This window comes from Oncorhynchus keta, chromosome 20, assembly GCF_023373465.1.
Source record: "Oncorhynchus keta strain PuntledgeMale-10-30-2019 chromosome 20, Oket_V2, whole genome shotgun sequence".
NCBI classification, from domain to species: Eukaryota; Metazoa; Chordata; class Actinopteri; order Salmoniformes; family Salmonidae; genus Oncorhynchus; species Oncorhynchus keta.
Window position 1 is genome coordinate 10,604,640 of NC_068440.1, and position 23,169 is coordinate 10,627,808.

At 42.7% G+C, this 23,169-nt stretch overlaps 1 long non-coding RNA gene across 1 annotated transcript; it reads right to left on the bottom strand.

Moving 5' to 3' along the window:
* Positions 1-1,909: 1,909 nt before the first annotated feature.
* On the bottom strand, positions 1,910-13,385 carry LOC127909855 (uncharacterized). The gene is made up of 3 exons (XR_008072613.1): positions 13,142-13,385; positions 2,916-5,256; positions 1,910-1,968 (listed from the first exon to the last, which is right to left on the bottom strand). It is a non-coding gene; the product is annotated as an uncharacterized LOC127909855 (long non-coding RNA).
* Positions 13,386-23,169: the final 9,784 nt, after the last annotated feature.

A 23,169-nucleotide genomic window follows, 5' to 3' on the forward strand; every position in this document is an offset into this window, starting at 1 on the left:
CTGTATGGACATGTATGTCAAATGACTTATGACCTAATGCAATAACAGTGTCATCCTCCTTGGTTAACATGCCTAACGTGCATACTAGAGCAGGGGTGGCTAACGGGCCCTTTTGTAGTCCTGCAGATGAATTTCAGCCCCAAAAACTCAAAAAACATTCTGCTTAGGGCCCCCGGAAAGGCTAGGATTGGCTCTGACTGCATGTGTGGGTATGGATGTGGGTACGCAGACCCGCGTGCCACCGCGGCCCATCATGAAGAGTGACCCCCACCCCCATCAAAGTTGCCCATCCCTGGTCTAGAGCGTCAAAGGAGGGACAAACATGTTCAAACTAAGGTTTGGGATCTGCAAAAAAAAAAATGGCCCATTTTAATCACATACAGTAACACACATTTCCAATTCCCGAAACAACTCGGAGCATCTGAGCCTCGTTGAGGGTAGAGGAGCAGCTCATCTTAACAGGAAGCTCTCAGAGGATGTGGATGCGGAACTCACCTAGAGGTTAACTATCTTCAAGGGCAACACATGTCTTATGTCTCTATACTGTAGGCTTCCAAGCTGTTCCACCACCGGTTTGTCAAATTTAAACAAGCTTTTCGTTTGTAAATTCACTCTGGCTATCTACTCCGCTTTTCAGAGCGCTCTCGTTCAACACGCAACACCCGTTGAATATGACAGGTGTTAGTAAACGTCGGCAAAAGTACGTAATTAAATTGTTGGCAAAAGCACAGTTACAGTCACTATAACGCTCTAGATAACATGAAAGCACTCGAAACAGCTCTGCTAGGGCAGGTGAAATGGTCAGAGTGAGGTGTGCTCTCATTTGTGTCTGGAAGTAGCTAGCAAGCTAGCCAATTTTAGCCAGTTAGCTTTGGTGCTTGACTGCCTTTCTGAGGTCAGAACGCTCGGGTCAACCCTAGTCCTCGCCAGTCCGGCGTCCACTCTGACACACTGCGGGCATTAAAGGGATTAGAAACAGAGAAAGTCTGCATCCGGTGAGCATCTTTGCCGGTATACAGCACCAACAACACCACCTGGTTACATGACTTTCTCTTTGTCAATTGGGACAGTTCCCTAGCTCAGAAATGACGAGTTGCGCACATCAGAATCCATTCCTTACTTAGATGTAAGTGTATTTTGGGTATATGTTGTGTCACTGCACTGTCAGAGCGAGAAGCACAAGCATTTCGCTACATCCGCAATGACATCTGCTAACCACGTGTCTTTGAACAATTCATTTGATTAGAATTTTCATTTGACATTAATTAGGACTAGCAGCAGCAGTGAGAGTGTCGCTGGAACTCAGGTCTAGAACTGCACCGGTTCCAACTGTATCCGTTTTGTCAGGACCCTTGCGCTATGGTTGTAGTGGCAGTATTTCAGTGACTTGTTGCTCATGTCTAATCAGTGTCTCTCTACCCAAGTGCTACAATGGCAACCGTGTCTCAGTGGTTAAGTGCTGCGGCACTGTCCGTCTATCACTGTACCAATAAGTGCCATAGTGGTATCAATGTCAGTGGCCTCATCTCATAGTGCCAACACTGCTGCAGTGAAGCCCACGCTGCTGTTGAAGTCCTAGGATACTGCGTTGTTGCTGCAGTGAAGCCCACACGGCTGTTGAAGTCCTAGGATACTGCGTTGTTGCTGCAGTGAAGCCCACACGGCTGTTGAAGTCCTAGGATACTGCGTTGTTGCTGCAGTGAAGCCCACACGGCTGTTGAAGTCCTAGGATACTGCGTTGTTGCTGCAGTGAAGCCCACACGGCTGTTGAAGTCCTAGGATACTGCGTTGTTGCTGCAGTGAAGCCCACACGGCTGTTGAAGTTCTGTCCCCGTACGGCTGTTGAAGTCACTACTGGATTGATTTGTCCTGTTTCTCTGGTTTGTTGCTGTATTGTCACTACTGGGGGCTGGTTTGTTGCTGGGGGCTTCCATCATTATTATGGTGATCAGTGACATCCCAGGGGAGCTAGGAAGAAAAAAAGGGTATTCTGAATTTGTGTGGTGACGATGAGACTGCAGAAGAAGAGTGGGGACATCATTTTCTTCAGGCTGGTCGCTGCGCTGTCAGTAATAGCTCAAGTAATGAGACTCAGTGGCTAAATTTCAATGCACGCCCAGAAAAAGGAAAATTGCAGGCTAATCTGAGCGATAACTTCACACGCTCCCACCCCTTGTCACATGGAGTAAAGTGCTGCACTCATTCCCCTGACGTGACCAGAATAAACACATGTTTGTCTGAAGGCTCATGGGGTGTGATATAACAAAAAGTGTGATGGTGATTGCAGCTCTTTCTTTGCATGTTTCTGTGGATGTATGAGCATAGAGTACATGAGTGTTGTGAGTTTGTGTGGGTCTCTTTGTGTAGGAGAATACTTTGTGTAGTGTGTTTGTACGGGGGCCTGTGTGACTGTGTGTGTCAAATCAAAGTTTATTTGTCACATGCGCCGAATACAACAGATGTAGGTAGACCTTACAGTGAAATGCTTACTTTCATGCTCTTATCAATAGTGCAAAAAGGTATTAGGCGAACAATAGGTAAGTAAAGAAATAAAAACAACTGTAAAAAGACAGTGAAAGACGGTAGAGAGGCTATAAAAGTAGCGAAGCTACATACAGACACCAGTTAGTCAAGGCTGATTGAGGTAGTATGTACATGTAGATATGGTTAAAGTGACTATGCATATATGATGAACAGAGAGTAGCAGTAGCGTAAAGAGGGGTTGGTGGGTGGTGGGTGGCGGGACACAATGCAGATAGCCCGGTTAGCCAATGTGCAGGAGCACTGGTTGGTCGGGCCAATTGAGGTAGTATGTACATATGGCTGTGCATATATGATAAACAGAGAGTTGCAGCAGCGTAAAAGAGGGATGGGGGGGCACACAATGCAGATAGTCTGGATAGCCATTTGATTACCTGTTCAGTAGTCTTATGGCCTGGGGGTAAAAACTGTTGAGAAGCCTTTTCGTCCTAGATTTGGCACTCCGGTACCGCTTGCCATGCGGTAGTAGAGAGAATAGTCTATGACTATTTTAGGTCCTTCCTCTGACACTGCCTGGTGTAGAGGTCCTGGATGGCAGGCAGCTTAGCCCCAGTGATGTACTGGGCCGTACGCACTACCCTCTGTATTGCCCTGCGGTCGGAGGCCGAGCAAGTGCCATACCAGGCAGTGATACAAACAGGAAGGATGCTCGATGTTGCAGCTGTAGAACCTTTTGAGGATCTCAGGACCCATGCCAAATCTTTTTATTTTCCTGAGGGGGAATAGGCTATGTCGTGCCTCTTCACGACTGTCTTGGTGTGTTTGGACCATTCTAGCTTGTTGGTGATGTGGACACCAAGGAACTTGAAGCTCTCAACCTGCTCCACTACAGCCCCGTCGATGAGAATGTGGGGATACTCGGTCCTCCTTTTCCTGTAGTCCACAATCATCTCCTTAGTCTTGGTTACGTTGAGGGATAGGTTGTTATTCTGGCACCACCCGGCCAGGTCTCTGACCTCCTCCCTATAGGCTCTCGTCATTGTCGGTGATCAGGCCTACCACTGTTGTGTCGTCTGCAAACGTAATGATGGAGTTGTGCCTAGCCTTGCAGTCGTGGGTGAGTACAGGAGGGTACTGAGCACTCACCCCTGGGGGGCTCCAGTGTTGAGGATCAGCGTGGCAGATGTGTTGCTACCTACCCTCACCACCTTGGGGAGGCCCGTCAGGAATTTCAGGATCCAGTTGCAGAGGGAGGTGTTTAGTCCCAGGATCCTTAGCTTAGTGATGAGCTTTGAGGGTACAATGGTGTTGAATGCTGAGCTATTGTCAATGAATAGCATTCTCACATAAGTGTTCCTTTTGTCCAGGTGGGAAAGGGCAGTGTTGAGTGCAATAGAGATTGCATCATCTGTGGATCTGTTTGGGCGGTATGCAAATTGGGGTATGTCTAGGGTTTCTGGGATAATGGTGTTGATGTAAGTCATTACCAGCCTTTCAAAGCACTTCATGCCTATGAACGTGAATGTTACAGGTCTGTAGTCATTTAGGCAGGTTGCCTTTGTGTTCTTGGGCACAGTGACTATGGTGGTCTGCTTGACACATATCGGTATTACAGACTCAATCAGGGACATGTTGAAAATGTCAGTGAAGACACCTGCCAGTTGGTCAGCACATGCCCAGAGCACACGTCCTGGTAATCCGTCTGGACCCGCAGCCTTGTGTATGTTGACCTGTTTAAGGTCTTACTCACGTCGGCTACGGAGAGCGTGATCACACAGTCGTCTGGAACAGCTGGTGCTCTCATGCATTCCTCAGTGTTGCTTGCCTCGAAGTGAGCATAGCTCATCTGGTAGGCTCGTGTCACTGGGCAGCTCGCGGCTGTGCTTCCCTTTGTAGTCTGATAGTTTGCAAGACCTGCCACATAAGACGAGCGTCGGAGCCGGTGTAGTATGATTGTGTGTGTGTGTGTGACTGACTGACTGACTAAGTACAGTCAACCTAGGCCATTTTAGAAGACAAATCTGAAAGGCCTGTGTACAAAAAGACGGACTTCTCTGTGATTAAGCTGTGCTCAGTCACTGGATTAGTTATATCGCTTGCTTCAGGAGGCTCCCCCTGTTCCAAGAGGAAAACAGATTTTCTTTTTCAGCTACTGTAGACTGTCCCTCGGGCAATACACCAGCTACCCTTGTAGCCCCAGTGAAGGACCCCTCTGGCATTGCAGTATATCTGAAATGTTTAAAGGCTCAGGAAACACTGTGATCCCCTTGTGGCAGAGGTCAATAACCTCCCACTGCCGTTGTCCCTGCCTCATAGTAGAGCTCCTCAAGCAAAGGTTTTTCATTGTGCTGACACGTTGAAGTTCTCTTAGTTAGTTCTCTTGGATGCAACCGCTCTGGTCACCAGCCGCTCAGGCAATGCAGAAGCCTTTGATAAGGAAGGACCCCTCAGGCAATACGGTAATCAAAGGTGTCCTTCTCCATGTAGTCAGTCCAGGTAGAGGAGGGCATGCTGCGGTAAGGGTCGAGTAAGATACGGAAGCAGCGCACAATCAGGAGACCCAGGACGAGGAAGAGAATGAGGACAAAGATGAAGGCTGCCTTCGCCTCTAATGTCAAGAAAGAGGACGAGGACAGGTCTGATTCAGAGGCAGTCAGAGTACTGCTCAGGAAATCCTCATCCATCTTCTTCGCCCCCACCACCCGTCACACAAGCACTGAGGGTTAGGAATGCTTCTCGATTTGGTAGGTAGAGGGATGGCGTCGCTGCTGGCGCCTGTGGAAAACCAAAAGGAGTGTGTAAGGGGAAAGTGGACAAATACATTCTCTTTTTTCTATGTTTTCAGTTTTTGTCTCATGAAATTGTATTTCAAATCAAATCAAAGTTTTATTTGTCACGTGCGCCGAATACAACAGGTGTAGTAGGCCTTACAGTGAATTGCTTACTTACGGGCTCTAACCAATGGTGCAAAAAAGGTGTTAGGTGAACCATAGGTAAGTAAAGAAATAAAACAATATTAAAACTTCAGGCTATATACAGTAGCGAGGCTATAAACGTTGTGAGGCTACATACAGACAGCGGTTAGTCAGACCTGATTGAGGTAGTATGTACATGTAGATATGGTTCAAGTGACTATGCATATATGATGAGAGAGCGAGAGTAGCAGTAGCGTAAAAGAGGGGTTGGCGGGTGGTGGGCGGCGGGTGGCGGGACACAATTCAGATAGCCCGGTTAGCCAATGTGCAGGAGCACTGGTGCAGGGCTCCCTTATGAAAGAGACCCTGGACTCAAATAAAAGAAATCAACCTTTTTAAATTACTTAATGATCATCTTTAATGTCTCCAAAAAGAGTTTCAGGTAACAACCTTTATTGTAGTTCTTTTAAAAGCACTGTTCTCACCTCCTTCAGGAGTTAACCTCCAAATGACAAGAAAATATATGAAATTCAACATGTTTGTCCTCCTTTTCTCCTCCCTGCTAGGGTTATTCCTCCCAAACGGCACCTTCAAGTTCCCCCTCGTTTCTCCTGCTCAGTATCCCCTAGCCATTCTGTGTGAGAGGGCAAGTACAGTGGCATGGGGGTTAGCACTAAGACCTCATTAGTCCACTGTGAGGACCGAGAAAAGAGTGCCTTCCTCTCAGGTCGAGGGTTGGACCAACTGTAAAGCTGTCTGCCTTCACTTCAGCAACTACCCAGCGTGTGTCACTATGTGTGTCTCTGAGCAAGGTGTGAATTGTGAAGGGTGCAGCGTTTTGATGCAGTGTGTGGTTTGTGATAATAATAATAGGAAGAGAAGCAAGTAGGAAAGGATGAGAGTGACAACCGAGCAATTGCTGTGATCGCAATTAAATAATCACAGGGGTGTTGAGCTGTGACTGAGATACAGTATACTATGTAAGTATATTAGTATGGAGATGCGAAAAATACATGTCATATATTACATTGCAGAGAATTGTATTTCTGGACATTTACATCAAAGCTTGGGAGATAAACGTTGTTAACCCGGGAGCAATGAATGATATTTGCTGTAGATATAGGGATATAGCCCTAGAGGTCACAAAACATGGCCAGTACTTTTTTATTGCAGACACTTGGAATTATAACTAACTCTTAAGCTATATATTTTAGCAGGGACAAATATAAATATTAATTATCCATCTGCAACAGTTGAATTAAGAGGTTTTAAGCAACAAGCTTCACTTCATTGCGTTTCATCATCAAAGGGCCAACGAGATCCAGCTTACAAAACAGCAGGTGACAGAAGTCTGACCTTTTAAGCATTCATAATAACTCTCTGGGCGCAACAGGAGCATGAGCAGGTGGTGATTGCACAGGCAGGTGGGTGTAGGCGAAATCGTGCTATGACGACTGGCTTTTCCCATAGCTCCCGAGTGTGCCGTGCGTGTGTGGCTGCTTCGTTATGCAGATGTCACTGCTGGTAAAGCTGGGGCCACTCCGCTGAGGCCAGCCAGTCTCTGATCCATGGTCACGCTCCGTGGCATCATGGTGATGGGGGACTGGAGGGGAATGGGGGTTGCCAGCGAGTCGTAGACATAAGCAGGCACCACAGGCCACCTGGGCGCGTCCCCGAACGGCCAAACAGCCCTGTGCAGCTTCATGTTTATGTCTGGCTCACTCTCTCTGTAACTCTTGTCTCTGTTTGTCTGTTTGTAAGTCTATGTTTTGTCTTCTTCTATCACTGTAAATGTTTTTTTGATCTCTTTGGTCCTGTTGACTTCCTCTGTTTACGTCTACGTTTGCCTGTTTATATTAATTGTTCTGTTTGTCTCTCTGTGAAACTGTCCCTCTCTTTGTTTTTTGCCCCTACGTCTCTCTCCCTGTCTGTCTGTTTGTTTGTCTGCCTCTCTACTTGAGCACTGTCTGTCGTTTCATTTAAACTTCCCCATCCCCGTCAGTCTCTGCCTTTATCTATTAATCTGGTAACGTCTTACCCCAATGCAATATACCCCTCTGTATTCACAGCCTATTTCTTCATAACTCCACTCCTCTGTCTCTATGTCACCCAATGCAGCGCCTCTCTCGCCTCTGTCTGCCTTTCAGGGGCCCCTCATGGGCTTCTTGTCAGGTATTCCATCAAAGTTCTCAGTCCAAATGATATTTTGTCAACGCTGACTCATAAACCCATGGTGTGACAGAGTGACAGCTTCAATATTTGACCCCTCTGCTCCTTAAAGCAGAGTTGATGCGTGTGAGGTTTGTCATCTACACTCTTAGAAGAAAGGTTTCCAAAAGGGTTCTTCGCCTGTCCCCATAGAATAACCCTTTTTGGTTCCAGGTAGAATCCTATTGGGTTCCATGTTGAACCCTCTGTAGAAAGGGTTTTACCTGCAACCAAAATAAGTTCTTCAAAGGGTTCTCCTATACTCCCAGTCGGTATTAGATAGAACATCATGGCCTGCCCACCTGTGGGGAAAACAACCTGTGGTTACCTAGGTTAGAGCAGAAACTTGACCTTTCCAAATGCAATTTTCGTGTTGTCTGCTTGTTTTAGTCCATTACAAAGCTACGTTTAAGAAAAGTACAACATGTCTAAAGATTAGAAGAAAATAGTGTAGTGCTTCCCCCATGTCCCTTTTTAAGACATGCTAGCAGCCACATGAGTGATTGAGTGCTAGCTAGCTACCGACCGGAACATTAAGCTAGGCAAGACCATTAATACAAACAAATGGACTATACAGATACAAGCAGTGAATGGAGTTACAAACAGACTATGGTATAGTAAAGTGAAATGCTAAACAAGTGAAATGTCTTACCTGTAATGAAATGTCTTTCACACACATATACTGTAGTAGATCAATGGGAAATAATGTTTTTTTCCCTAATTTGTGGGCATGGTTGAGGAGAATTCGTTATTCGTTACATTTTAGATTCTCCCTGACTTTTATTTTGGTAATTGTTTGGACTTGAAGGTTATCTTATTTAAAAAAATATTTAGGCCCATTATCTTTTCTACGTCATTTATATTGGGTTTTAGTTGTTGAAGTTAACATTGAAAAAGTTTTACTGGGGCCTCCCGGGTGGCGCAGTGGTCTAGGGCACTGCATGGCACTGCATGCCACCAAAGACTCTGGGTTTGCGCCCAGGCTCTGTCACAGCCGGCTGCGACAGAGTGGGGTGACGCACAATTGGCCTAGTGTCGTCCAGGTTAGGGAGGGTTTGGCCGGTAGGGATATCCTTGTCTCATCGTGCACTAGCAACTCCTGTGGCAGGCCGGGCACAGTGCATGCTAACCAGGTCGCCAGGTGCACGGTGGTGCGGCTGGCTTCCGGGTTGGATACGCACTGTGTTAAGAAGCAGTCTTGGTTGGGTTGTGTTTTGGAGGGCGCATGGCTTTCGACCTTCGTCTCTCTCTCCAGATCCCGTACGGGAGTTGTAGCGATGAGACAAGATTGTAACTACTAACAATTGAATACCACGAAAAGGGGGTAAAAAACAAATTTAAAGAAAAAGTTTTACCATCGTAAAAATTATCCAATAATAATAATACTGTATATATTTTTTACTGTTTGGATATAGGCGGCCTGAAAAAACACTTTGGCGGCCCTTACAAAACTTTTCAATGCAGAAAACAAGCAGACTTCCATCCATCTCAACAGTCTGAGAGAACATGTATTTAGTGCCACAACAGAAAGCATAGACTATGAGAATGGTGACCGACCATCTACTTCACATTCTTGACATCCCACAATACATTGACATGACTGGAATTTGATTACTCTTATCTCTCCCACTGCTAAAGAGACAGAGAGACAGAGAGAGAGAGAGGGGAATACATATCCATCTGCAGTCAGTATTTACACTTGGAAAAAAGAGAGAGACACAGGTTTCTATAATGGCGAGTGGTGTCTGTGATTTATTCATATTATTAACTTTAGCATTTCTGGATGATTCGAGAACAAACATAGCTGATTCTGTGTCAACCATATTTTTTTCATAATATGACATCCATACTTCAGTCCAGTGAATTCAAATGTTAAAACGTATCAGCATTTGAGTTTCTCATATGAGATAGGGCTGCTCTTTAGACATGCTGAGATAAACGTCTCTTTGTTTCGCCTATAAATTCCACTGCGGTTCATGGCTCATGGTCGATATGCACAACAACACCATATGAAATGACAATCAGTGAAATGTGAAACAACAATACCTAGAAAATGTCCACTACCTGAGATGAATGTGCATCTTACGATTTTGTAGTCTTCATGTGCCAATTACAGATAAAAGATCATGAAAAAGCTGTGAATAATTCAGAGGTTAGGATGGACAATGTGGGCAACACAATGCTATGGAGAGCACAGTGAATTGAACAATATTCAGACTATCAATGACTTCTGTATGTATAGTGATACTACACTTCGACTGCGGTCAACGAAACCTGCTACAATGGCCATGTGAGTGATGCAGAGTTGCGAGCTGTGAATATAAAATCATGTTCTATTTTCAAGAAAACAATATGTGCGGCTCTCGTCCGAGAACACTGGATTAAGTGGCTTGCGCCTCACACTTCTTTCTGGGATTGATACGCTTCCAATGTGGTATGTAAAAACCTAGAATGCTTTCCCTCTACACCAAGTGTTGTGTTTATGTCAGTTTGTAAACTCAGCATTTAGATGAGAATTTCAACATTGTAAGGACCGATGCTGGGAGACGAGAAGCAAGTACAGAGAGTGAACATTTAATGGATAACAGACAAGAAACAAACAAGGACAGTATCTGGCCAGGGGAAAACATAACGACATCAGTACTGACAAGGGGAACATACTGAGGAACAGACAGATATAGAAGGGACAATCAACAAATATTTCACTGATGTGCCTAATGATGGCGACAGGTGTGCGTAATGACGGGCAGCCTGGCGCCCTTGAGCGCCAGGGAGGGGGAGCGGGAGCAAGAGCAGGCGTGACAAAAACAATTATCAAAATGGTTTTAACCAGAATGCAGTTAATACTGACGTTATTAGGCTAAATCCCCACTGTACATTTGTTTTGATGAACCACAGAGTCATTGGGACCCCCAGGTGAGGGTTGAGCCGACAACCCCTATTCCACTGCATCTCATTTTGTGCCACAGTAATAAGTCTTGAGTACATAATTGGCTTCACATCCCTTTCCTTTCAAGCCGCCACGTTTATGCTACTCTTGTGGTAAATAATGGTCAGGTACTGTATGACTGCTTTTGGTTGACCTTCTTAGCCGTACTCGAGCCCTGTGAGGGATACAGTAGCGTTGCGCTGCCGTGCGTCACTGGTGCTATTAGCCTAGCGTAATAGTTATCGATCTCCCATTGTGTACTCTGTCTGTGGCGCTGTCACTTAGGATGGCTCATGCGGCTCCAGCACGGTGAGCCAGCACGGTGATCTCTGTGGCCGGTAACGGGCCAAACACTTGTGGAACCGGTGACTGGCAGCGCTCACAGCTCCATGAGGAATGGAACGAGGACCTGAACAGTTCTGATGCAACACTGTCTTACACAGGCTACCGTGGGTTGCGGGGTAGGGATAAAAGCCGTCATAGGCTACAAGTGTTTTAGCGTCCAGCATTAAGATGAATGGAGTTAGCCTGGAAGGGGAACAACCTAATTTCTCTTCACGTGACAATGTTTTCAGGCCCTGAATATGGCCACAGTTGTGATGCATCTAACAAGGTAAAGGTGTTATCTAGCTCTCAGGTCATGTACGACGTTACTCAGAGATTAACATGCCCTGAGGCTGATATGTGAGGACAGGAGAAATGTGAAGAAATAATACAGAAGTGTAACAGGAGGAATGTGGTTTGACACTTAATTAAATACTCTGCCCCAATCTGCCTCTGGCACTCTGTCCTCCCCATACTCTGTTCTCATACTTATAGACCTCTGATGACAACATAATCTGAGTGATAAATGCAGTATATCCCTCATTGAATAACTGTATAGTATAATTGTATATGTGTGATACTAAGGTGTTTTCAAACGCCATGTAAAGAACAGATTAATAGTAATGTTGTGTGTCTTGAGCAATAAAACCAAGTACAGTAAGTTGGTGCACAGTACTTTGTATTTAAATAAAGTATTTGAAGTAAAACATATATCATATATCATATAAGATATAAGATATATCAATATCACTACCATTGCCTGAGAAGTGTCATGGTCAACTACATGTAAGGTCAATTCCCTTTTTTCTTCTTTTTTTCTTAAAAAAAAAAAAATCTATCCAAATTTCCTAAAAGTCTTTCAAAATGTCTCTACCTGTATTTGAAGATTTCTGTCAGACATTGAAGATAAGATATTGTAAGAGGTGCGTGACTGGCTGCAGGGAAATCAGGTGCAGGAGAGCAGAACTGGGTCATAACCGGAGCAGTTTAATGGTGCAAAACCAAGGGCACCCAGAACAACAAAACATGTGTTGAAATAACCCGTCGCAAACCAGTCTGAAGTACACATACACTTTACAACAAACAATTCCACACATAGACATGGGGGGAACCAGGTGTGTGGGAAAACAAGACAAAACAAATGGAAAATGAAATGTGGATCAGCGATGGCTAGAAGACCGGTGACCTCGACAGCTGAACGCCGCCCGAACAAAGAGAGGAACCGACTTCGGTGGAAGTCTTGACAGATATAATCAGTTTTGGAATAGATCTGAACTCCCTGCATGATTGGACTGCAATGCAACCCTCATTCCATCACATCCCGCTGTAAATTTTCATTTGGTCTTTTTTTAAGCTGCCTCTCTCTTACACACACACACACACACACACACACACACACACACACACACACACACACACACACACACACACACACACACACACACACACACACACACACAGTTTTGTTACTTTGAATTCATGATTAAACATATTTTAAACAAATGCACCGATATATCTGGATGATACTAGTACATTGTGTCCAAACTCAAATGACAATGTGTTTACATTGATACGTTCTCATACTTACTAAACATACTCACACTTTCATACTTATATTAGCACATGAACCCCACATTCAACAGGTCTGATCACGTGCAAGGTCCCTGGTTTGGCCTCATCTCCCTCACACTGGAGAAGCAATTGAGTAGGCTACCTCCTTACATCAAACTAGGCGTAGCTCCGGTACTGATGCACTCTGGCATTTCCAGAACAGAGTGCTCTCCTATTCTTGCCCTCCTGCTGTTTACTATCTTCCTTTGTCTCTTGCACCTTATCTCTCTCTGTTTTTTATATTTTTCTATGTATCCTATCCTCCTTGATCATGCATGTCTGTGATAGAGACCGAGGTAAGATTTGATGGGAGAGAACCCTGTTAAAACGGTATGACTATATTATGTCACTGTAGCCTAGGTTGCCTCTGGCTATGTCAGAGGGAATGTTTCTGTAGTTGTATAAGTACATTTTGGGCTAATGACATAGACCTAACAATTATTGCAAATGTGTGTCTTTTCATAACAACCTATTTTCCAAACAAATGATAGGACTGACTGAAAAGCTGACTTCATCCATTATAGGCTCCTGGTTGAAATGAATTACATTTGAAAGCCCACAACAACATTGCTGTTAGATAGCTTAATGTATTTAGTTAGCTGTACGAAATGAATAATACCCTAAAACTTGTATTAGCTGTATGGCTAGCTTAATTTAAAAAAGCAGAACATACCTGCCAGGCTACAAGTCCGCTCTCCCGCGCTTCCTTGCTTTACGCAAAAATCGTCATGCAGACTTGTGCCTTTGTGGAGATTTCGCACAGTGGATAATTAATACTGAGTTATTCATTTGTGTTACCTTACTACCCTAAAAACTGCGTCATTCATGTCCGTCAACCACTGAAAGCATAAATGTGCCAAACTTTGTCTGCCTCTTATCCATTTGGTGGAATATCAACCACGCTCTGTATTCTCCGCTTCCCACCCCTCCTCATGCACTTCTCAAATCTCACTCCCTCTCAGTCCAACAAGAGAATAATGGTGGTGTCTCGTTTCCCTTAGCAACCAGTTGCTATAATAATATTCCTAGGGAATTAAAAGTGTGTAGTATGTTGATGATGACAGTGAAGAGTCCAGATGAATGACCAAGATAGTTAGATTAGGCTGGTTATTAAATCAAACACATTCAATTGACAATTATAGACCCCTAACCTCAGAAGGAATGTCTATCTTATAAACATCTGTGTGTAGTTGCAGGTGGTAGCCTACTCCAAAAAAAACTAAAATACAGGAAAAAAATGTAATCCAGTTTTTGCACAGTGCAAGGGGGTTCCTCATCATCTGAGCTGCTGCACGTCTCGAATTTCCCAACATCTTTGCAGAAACTAGTCGTTTCTATGGGAAGGGTCTGTGGCCACTTGTAGAAGTAGCCTAAATGATGTCAAACAGTGTGACCAAAACAAAGATCTACACACATGCAAGAGGCATTTCTCACCACATACAAAAAGTGGATTTAATATTTTTTGAATATTCTGTTTCTTGGAGTACCACCTGCAACTGCACACAGACATTCATAAGAGACACGTTTCTTCCGAATCGAGTACGAAGACAGTATCGCCAAGATTAGTAAAAAAAAAAAGTATTATTGATTACATTAAACAGCAGCCTATGCACGACCTCAAATGAGATTCGTGTTTACATGGCTATCTAGCAGCAATGACAGGCTATACTGGCTTTGATTCAGTTTGTCTCCTGGAAGGAGAAGAGGCACTGTGTAGTTCTGTTGGTCACTGTTGCCATTGTGTTCAATGAAATAGGCTACCAGAGAGAGAACCTATCAGACAATGTGGCTCCCTGATTTGAGTTGTGGATGGTTGAGTTAAATTATGTCCACTAGGCCTAATTACCCTGAATATGTCTTTCCCCAGGATGCTCTTTCAGTGTATGTTCAAGGTAATGTAGTGGAGGCTCTGGTGGTCGAAAATCAACACTATCCCTCCACCCCCTCCTGAAATAGAAACAGCACCCTTGCTTGTGGAGTTTATACAAGCAATGGAATGCTTTGATAAAAGCTGAAGGTATAGTAAGTAGCCTATTGTAAACTATAACACATCTGACAAATTAGAGTAAAATGCCATTTTATCAATGGGGACATCAAACATTGTGCAATAGATTACAGACTGTTTGGTTGAACCTTTCTAGGGCAGGTGTTCCGCTAGCGGAACCCCTCGACAACATTCCGCTGAAAAGGCTAATTCAAAAATATTTATTTGAAATATGTAACTTTGACACATTAACAAGTCCAGTACAGCAAATGAAAGATAAACATCTTGTTAATCTACCCATCGTGACCGATTTACAAAAAAGCTTTACAGCGAAAGCACAACATATGATTATGTTAGGTCATAGCCAAGTTACAGCCATTTTTCCAGCCAAAGATAGGAGTCAGGTCATATGTTAGGTCATAGCACAGCCATTTTTACAGCCAAAGATAGGAGTCACAAAAAGCAGAAATATAGATAAAATTAATCACTAACCTTTGATGATCTTCATTAGATTAGATTAGATAGGACATCATGTTACACAATACATGTATGTTTTGTTCGATAATGTGCACATTTATATCCAAAAATCTCAGTTTACATTGGCGCGTTACGTGCAGTAATGTTGTGATTCCAAAACATCGGGTGATTTTGCAGAAATACTCATAATAAACATTGATAAAAGATACAACTGTTATTCACAGAATTAAAGATAGACTTCTCCTTAATGCAACCGATGTGTCAGATTTCAAAAAAACTTTATGGAAAAAGCATAATCTGAGAATGGGGCTCAGAGCCCAAAACAGCCAGAGAAATATCCGCCATTTTGGAGTCAACAGAAGTTAGAAATAACACCATAAATATTCCCTTACCTTTGATAATCTTCATCAGGAGTAAATCCCAGGAATCCAAGTTCGACAATAAATGTCTGATTTGTTCCATAAAGTTCCATAAAGTCCATCATTTATGTCCAAATAGCCACTTGTTGTTAGCGTGTTCAGCCCAGTAATCCATCTTCATGAGGTGCAGGCACTTCGTCCAGACAAAAACTCAAAAAGTTCCATTACAGTCCTTTAGAAACATGTCAAATGATGTATTGAATCAATCTTTAGGATGTTTTTAACATAAAACATCAATAATGTTCCAACCGGAGAATTCCTATGTCTGAAGAAAAGCACTGGGACGAGAGGTAACTCTGTCGGGAGCGCGCGTCATGAGACCAAAGCACTCTGCCAGACCACTGACTCAAACAGGTCTCATGAGCCCCTCCTTTATAGTAGAATCCTCATTCAACATTCTAAAGACGGTTGACATCTAGTGGAAGCCATAGGAAGTGCAACTTGACTCCATAGACACTGTGTGTTCGGTAGGCCAAGCTTTGAAAAACTACAAACCTCAGATGTCCCACTTCCTGGTTGGATTTTTCGCCTGCCATATGACTTCTGTTATACTCACAGACATCAATCAAACAGTTTTAGAAACTGTAGAGTGTTTTCTATCCAATACTAATAATAATATGCATATATTAGCATCTGGGACAGAGTAGGAGGCAAGTCACTCTGGGCATGCTATTCATTCAAAGGTGAAAAAAGTGAAAATGCTGCCCCTATCCCAAAAGAGTTTTAACAGCGTTTCTAATACTCCAAACATGGTTATGCCTGATCATAGGCTTTTTGTTTTGTTTTGTATGTGCCAGTAATAGCTTATGTTAATTTTATCACCAGCACTTTTGGAACCATGGCGCCACCGTAGCTATATAATCCAATCACCTTGATTCCTCAACCTGCTTTGATTATTTTTGGTCAGAGTAATGACTGTCAATGACTGTTGTAAGATTTCTAACTTTCACAGACTGACCAGACTTCCTGTTGGTCAGGAAGATGTCCCTTTCCTAAAATTAGCGAGGACCACTACAATTCACGTCCCCATGCTTCGACTACTTTGACCAACAATATGCATCCTAAAGTTTTTTATAGCGACAATCGATTTGTTGGAGTACTTCCTTATTAAAACCCTAACCAGCCGTAAAATATGCATTAGATTTAAATTGGATGCCATTTTCTGTATTTTAGCCTCTAATTAGTTTTCTCTAATTAGGATTTGTGTTGGTCTACTGGTTTTCCTGAACATCCACCCTCCTTGGATGTCTTATTGTTGCCGACTATACAGCCAGAGCTTGTGTGCTCGCCTAGGACTTCTATTTTAGGATTAGGGTTTGGTTATGAAACATGGGTTACTAGGCCTACATTATAAATATGACACAATCAGCATTTCACATTGGATATGAATCATCCAAATGATCAATCAACTGTAAAACACGTTCAGATACTGTAGAACCAGCAGAGCAGAAGTAACAAGAGATGGGAAGAGTAGGCTATCTCAGCTGATTTATGTGTGTGTGTGTTGGGGGGGGGGTTGAACGCTATGACACCTTGAATGTGAAAGTGAGAGTGGTTCTGTGAGTGGGCTCGGCCTAGAACAGGGAGATGATAAATGCAGGAAAGAATGTTCCTTTTGCATTGTGCCGCAGACCCGTTTTCTACTTAGAGACATATGCATTTCCTAAACTGCTCTACTCCCACTGCTCTTTAAACCATGGTTCAAAGTTCACAATTTTATAAACTCATCCCCAAAATGCAATTTAATTGATGACAATGTTGAGTGTTTTTTAATCAGTTTGGTAAACATGTTCATCCCATTATGACATTGCCAACCACGGTGTATGGAATTATTTTACGTATTAATTGTTCCTTATAAAACTCCAAGAAAGTTTAAGATGGTCTTGAACTCTGTCAAAACGGGTTCGGCAGTCTACTTTTATAACAAATATTATGGCGTCGGTGAGGATGAACCCGCCACCGTGGAGATCGTGGACCGTGTTGTCACTGTTGAAGAGGGTACATTTACATATTTAACAATGTCTAAATAGCAATACTGACTGTATATACGTGTAGGAGGAAGGGAAGTGCTGTTAAGGTACACAATAGAAGGTTTTTGTGGACAGAAGGTGCTCTTTGGTAAAACTCCCAAGTTTTTAAACTTTGTTTCCATTAAATATTCCACATAAATGAAGGCATTTTAATTAATTATATGAAGAGTGCCTTGGGCCTCCTTTCTTTTTGATAGGCAATTTACCCCTTTTACCAAAGAGCACCTTCTGTCTACCAAAACTTACTATTCTGTAATTTAGCAGCGCTTCCCTTCCTTCTTTTTATTTTTGAAGAACTGTATGTAGTCCGGACTGAAGCTACAGTTGAAGTCGGACGTTTACATACACCTTAGCCAAATACATTTAAAATCCGTTTTTCACAATTCCTGACATTTTATCTTAGTAAAAATTCCCTGTCTTAGGTCAGTTATGATCACCACTTTATTTTAAGAATGTGAAATGTCAAAATAATAGTAGAGAGAATGATTTATTCCATCTTTAATTTATTTCATCACATTCCCATCGGGACAGAAGTTTGTTTCACTTGGGTCAAACGTTTCGGGTAGCCTTCCACAAGCTTCCCACAATAAGTTGGGTGAATATTGGCCCATTCCTCCTGACAGAGATTTTTCAGTTCTGCCCACAAATTTTCTGTAGGATGGAGGTCAGGGTTTTGTGATGGCCACTCCAATAGTTTGACTTTGTTGTCCTTAAGCCATTTTGTCACAACGTTGGAAGTATGCTTGTGGTCATTGTCCATTTGAAAGACCCATTTGCGACCAAGCTTTAACTTCCTGACTGATGTCTTGAGATGTTGCTTCAATATACCCACATAATTATCCTTCCCTTATGATGCCATCTATTTTGTGAATTGCACCAGTCCCTCCTGCAGCAAAGTACCCCCCAACATGATGCTGCCACCCTGTGCTTCACAGTTGGGAGAGTGTTCTTCGGCTTGCAAGACTCCCCTTTTTCCTCCAAACATAAAGCTGGTCATTATAGCCAAACAGTTTTACTTTTGTTTCATCAGATCAGAGGACATTTCTCCAAAAGTGCAATCTTTGTCTCCATGTGCAGTTGCAAATCGTAGTCTGGCTTCTTCTTGCTGTTTTGGAGCAGTGGCTTCTTCCTTGCTGAGTGGCCTTTCAGGTTATGTCAACATAGGCATCCTTTTACTGTGGATATAGATACTTTTCTACCTGTTTCCTCCAGCATCTTCACAAGGTCCTTTGCTGTTGTTCTGGGATTGATTTGCACTTTTCGCACCAAAGTACGTTCAACTCAAGGAGACAGAACACGTCTCCTTCCTGAGCGGTATGACGGCTGCATGGTCCCATGGTGTTTATACTTGCGTACTCTTGTTTGTACAGATGAATGTGGTACCTTCAGGTGTTTGGGAATTTCTCCCAAGGATGAACCAGACTTGTGGAGGTCTACAATAGTTTTTCTGAGGTCTTGGCTGATTTCTTTTTAGTTTTCCATAATGTCAAGCAAAGAGGCACTGAGGTTGAAGGTAGGCCTTGAAATACATCCACAGGTACACCTCCAATAGACTCAAATGATGTCAATTATGCGAACAGAAGCTTCTAAAGCCATGAAATAATTTTCTGGAATTTTCCAAGCTGTTTCAAGGCACAGTCACGTAGTGTGTAAACTTTTGACCCACTGGAATTGTGATACAGTGAATTATGTGAAAGTGAAATAATATGTCTGTAAACAATTGTTGGAAAAATGACTTGTGTCGTGCACAAAGTACATGTCCTAAACGACTTGCCAAAACTATAGTTTGTTAACAAGAAATTTGTGGAGTGGTTGAAAAACGAGTTTTAATGACTCCAACCTGAGTGTATGTAAAACTTCCGAATTCAACTGTACATACGTATACATACACACAAAACACATGTATATATATATATATATATATATATATATATATATATATATATATTTCATATAAATATTTTCCTTTATTATGCAAGAGTATGTGTAAACAACATGTTATAAACAAGTTCATAGTATTTCAGAAGTAGCACAACGATGTTGTGTAGTGGGAGAAGAATGAGGCAATAATTGACCATGAACCATATCACTTTCCACAGGAGAAACAGAATCACAAAGCAAGTAAACTCTAATGGTGTTCCCTACCCCTTTACAAGTTATATGTCTCCTATAACTGTCTTAGATGCACACCATTTGAAAGTGAATATCTAAAATTAAAAGACTTACTGGCCAAAATATAGTCTATATCTATCAGGCTTGATGGCTTATTGTGAGTCATTATTATGAGGAGGCGAGCATGCATCACCTGCTTGCATTGTGAGACTAGATATGCAGACATTGTTATTGACATTGATGAACTTGTCAATCCAGTTAAGTATATTCCATAAATGTAACAGGTTATCCTATCAGTAGATATAACTGTGAAAAATAAATCAATGCTGTCCTCTAATGGGCTCGAGGGCTTATTGCATCTGGAGGAGGGTTACTTACTGGCTCTTGTAGTTGACCAGAAATTCATGTTGCTTCTTTCAAATCTGATGAATATACAATCAGTATTATTACATAGACAACTGTATTAATATTATAGAAGGACACAATAAAAGTCCTAAAATAATCTACTTCTTGTGTGGTGGGAGCCCTACTCATCTTGTACCAGGTAGGACAGAATTTTTCTTTCAACATCCATTAGATAGGATGATCATTTAATCCCTCTTGTTTGAATCAGAGCAGAGGCTTATATCTAAACTCAGATGACCAATGATGATTTGAACCCCATATTTTTTTTAAAATCTGCATACGGAGAGTGAGGTAATTTCAGCCAAAGGGGTGAGTTGAGCCACCCTCGTTTTGATAAAACCATACACAAAATGAACCATTTGACAAATATTTAGGAAGCGGTCATCATTTCATGGAGTTTATGAAGAATGAAACCACATGGAAAAGAGATAAATAAGCAAGTAAGGTCCATAAACAAATTTTCACCAAGTCAAATGAATTTATTGTGTTAGAGGTTTCATTATGCTTGTCTCGAAGCCAAAGTAGATCATTTTTAGATTGTTCTATACATCAGTTGGGGTCTCTAGAAGCTTTAATATGAGGTCCTAAACCTGTCATGAAAGTGCATCATTGTAGCTGTGTCGGCTAATAATGTCAAAATGTTTTCCTTGGGGTAAGTTGAACCAGCGTCGTCTGAGTTAGGGGAGAGTTTGGCCGGCTGGGATGTCCTTGTCCCATCGTGCTCTAAGACTCCTTGTAGCGACCGGACGCGTGCACTCTGGCTTTGGTCGCCAGCTGTACTGTGTTTCCTCCTACACATTGGTGCTGCTGGCTTCCTGCTTAGGTGAGCAGTGTGTCAAGAAGCTTGGCGGGGTCGTGCTTCAGATGATGCATGGCTCTCAACCTTCACCTCTCCCGAGTCCGTAGGGGAGCAGCAGCGATGGGACAAGACTGGATATTGGATATCATGAAATTGGGGAGTAAAAGGGGTTTAAAAAAAGTACAAAATACATTTGAAAAATTGAAGTGTTTGTTAGGTGTTAAACCTGTGTTAGAAGATGCATAAAATGATTAAAATACAAAAAAAGTGATTGTGACTGGGTTTGTTAGGTTCTACTTCTCAGAGTAAATAACTCAATGGACACTAGAAAAGCTTAACCAAGTTTAATTCTTCCCAAAGGGTCAATACAGCTGCGTTCAGACAATGACATTTCAAACAAGCACTGATACTTAACCCTTTCTCCTAGGATGAGTCTCCTCCTCCACATCTAAACAGCCAATGCATCTCTGTTGCTTGACAGAACCTTAGTGATATCTGTTCTTCCTCACTTCATCTGACCTGACCTCTACCCATAGTTCTTACTCCTCCCCAACACAAGGGTGTCATGGTGATTGATACCAGACTGTGTCTTCTCCTCCCAGAGGATCCCTCCCATAAGATCCCTGATGGCTAACAGTAACATATCCTGACATAATGTAAACATTATACATTACCCTCTCTCCGTCAGTGACATTGTTAGGTTCTAAGATCTCCACCCGTCTCCCCTACACCTTCCAAAGCCATCTGGCTCCTACAGATAACAATTAACTTCTGATTATAACAATGTTCCAAGTTTAACCCAGAATCTAACAGGTTGAATGTTTGGGTTGAGTTGTTTGGGAAATAAATGTAGACATGGTTTTAAAAAAGTAGTAGTAATACAGTATTTCATTCAGTACAGAAATGTGTAGGCTGCTTAACCCCATGTCAGCTGTAACTTTTTGAGTTTACATGAACAATGAATTATGATTTACAACTCACCAATGTCCAGTCTCTTGACAACGAGGTAGACGAAATTTGAGCAAGGGTTGCCTTCCAGAGAGACATCAGAGATTGTAAAATTCTCTGTTTCATGGAAACATGGCTCACTCGGGGTAGTAATCAGAGTCGGTACAGTCACCTGGTGTTTTCAAACATTGCGCCGACAGAAACAAAAATCTCTCTGGTAAGAAGAAGGGCGGGGGTGTATGCCTTATGATTAACGAGTTGTGGTGTGTTCATAACAACATACAAGAACTCAAATTCAAATTCAAGTTCAAATTTATTTATATAGCCCTTCGTACATCAGCTGATATCTCAAAGTGCTGTACAGAAACTCAAGTCCTTTTATTCAGCTGACCTAGAATTCCTTTCAATCAAATGCCGATCGCATTATCAACTAAGAGAATTGTCTTCGATAATAATCACTACAGTATATATCCCCCCCCATGCAGACAACAAGAACTTCATTGGAATCTATGTACACTGGAAACCACATATCCTGAGTCTGTATTTATTGCAGCTGGGGATTTTAACAAAGCTTATCTGAAAACAATGCTCCCTAAATTTTATCAGCATATCGAATGCGTGACCCGTGCTGGCAGCATTCTGGATCATTGCTACTCTAAATTCCACTACGCATACAAAGCCCTCCCTCGCCCTCCTTTCGGCAAATCTGACCACGACTCCAGTTTGTTGCTCCCAGCCTATAGACAGAACCTAAAACAGGAAACGCCTGTGCTCAGGTCTGTTCAACGCTGGTCCGTCCAATCTGATTCCACGCTTCAAGATTGCTTCAATCACGTGGACTGGGATATGTTCCAGATAGACTCAGTCAGCAGCGTTGATGTATACACTGATTCGGTGAGCGAGTTTAATAGCAAGTGCATCAGTGATGTTGTACCCACGGTGACTATTTAAACCTTCCCCAACCAGAAACCGTGGATTGATGGCAGATTTCACGCAAAACTGAATGCGCGAACCACTGCATTTAATCATGGCAAGGCGACCAGAAAAATGACAGAATATAAACAGTGTAGCTATTCCCTCCGCAAGGAAATCAAACAACCTATGCTTCAGTATATAGACAATGTAGAGTCGCAATTCAACGGCTCAGACACAAGTTGTATGTGGCAGGGTCTACAGTCAATCACGGATTACAAAAAGAAAACCAGCCCCGTCGCGGACACCGATGTATTGCTCCAGACAAACTAAAAAACGTCTTTGCTCGCTTTGAGGACAATACAATGCCAAAACCTGTGTGCTCTGCTTCACCGCAGCCAATGTGAGTAAGACATTTAAATGTGTTAACCCTCGCTAGGCTGCCTGCCCAGACGGCGTCCCTAGCCGCTTCCTCAGAGCATATGCAGACCAGCTGGCTGGTGTGTTTAGGGACATATTCAATCAATCCCTATCCCAGTCTGCTGTTCCCACATGCTTCAAGAGGGCCACCATTTTTCCTCTTCCCAAGAAAGCTAAGGTAACTGAGCTAAACGA